At 35.7% G+C, this 1,291-nt stretch overlaps 1 protein-coding gene and 1 pseudogene across 5 annotated transcripts in view; one reads left to right on the top strand and one right to left on the bottom strand.

The window, feature by feature from the left end:
* The window catches only part of LOC119592494 (solute carrier family 40 member 1-like), an 18,573-nt gene that overhangs the window by 13,768 nt on the left and 3,514 nt on the right, over positions 1-1,291 (bottom strand). The gene's annotated exons all lie outside the window — the stretch shown is intronic.
* Positions 645-1,291, top strand: part of LOC119592495 — a 2,975-nt pseudogene continuing 2,328 nt past the window's right edge.

Raw genomic sequence — 1,291 nt, 5'->3', positions numbered from 1 at the left:
CAGTTGAGAATCAAGCTGGTTAAACTTTGTCATCTATTATCAACCCAACAATTTCTCAAGCTGCTGGATGAAATTATAAATTATCTCAGAATAAGATTATCTCAGGGGGGAAAAATGTTGCAAGAGATTCAAGTTAAATTCTCGCTACGTCATGACGCATAACATGGCATGTCTTAGAAGCTCGCTTACACTAATTCCTCAATATATCTCCATAATAACGAGTGAGATAATACCTTTTTTTTTATTTAGATATCCACAACTCATACGTCGTATATATTAATCAACTTGAAACCATTTCAAAACATCTGAAAGCAGCAGGAACTCGACCAGTAATTACAACGTGTTCCTTCTTAACTAAAAAGCCTTAAAACACAAGTGACACTAAATACAACCCGAAGAGAAAACACTGATTAGTAGATATAATTACAAAGCGAATGTAAAATGCCGGCCAATAGGCATACTAAGTACTGGAAAATATATATATTTTTTTTCGAGAATCCTCTTATAATAATCAGACAACGAAGAAATCAGAACACCACTAAGCATATTAATTTTAAAAAGACACGACAATTCCCATAGACACGCATTAAAAACTGTTTATTCATTTTCTCTCTTTTTTTCCCCAAAAAAACTCGGTGACAATAACGTCAACAGGAGACGAAGGCCGGTTTTTCGCCTCAAGACATCATCGACTCCCTCATTATATCCACTTTTTTGCTGTAGGTTTTGTGTATTGGTGAACTCAGCCACCTCAGTCTAATAGCTAAACGCACGGAGATTATGATACGATGTGTAGCTGCGAGAAAAAAGGCTTAAGATCGGTGTTTAAAAGGATTTTTATTTGTGTGTGTGTGTGTTCCATCTTGAGACTTCCCTCATGCCCCAGCGGGTCTGCTTTTCATAATCAGGTTCTGGTATTAAGATTCAGAGTAATTCATCGAGGCCGCTTGGCACATACGCCTCTTTCTGTTGGAAACTTTCGCAAAATAATATGATAGTTATTTTTGATCCCCTATTCACAGTAAACTGAGAACAAAGCAGTCAGATTTGAGTTTCATGGTTACAATAGCAAATTAAAATATTCACATCAACTCAGAGAGTTAAATTGATTACAGGACAACAGTCCAATGTGAAGAGGAAATTTTATGAAGCATCTAGTGTCTACTTGTTATTGGTAGAAAAGAAATAAGGTTTTAGGTAACCGTGTTCACTTATCTAACCTTTTCGTAGCCGCATTTTCCCCACTTTACGTAAATTTAAATATGTCAAGTAATAGGTTACTTGTGGTTAT

Source organism: Penaeus monodon, chromosome 30, assembly GCF_015228065.2.
Source record: "Penaeus monodon isolate SGIC_2016 chromosome 30, NSTDA_Pmon_1, whole genome shotgun sequence".
NCBI classification, from domain to species: Eukaryota; Metazoa; Arthropoda; class Malacostraca; order Decapoda; family Penaeidae; genus Penaeus; species Penaeus monodon.
Note: the sequence above shows the minus strand (reverse complement) of the source record. Positions and strands in the feature narration are given on the sequence as shown.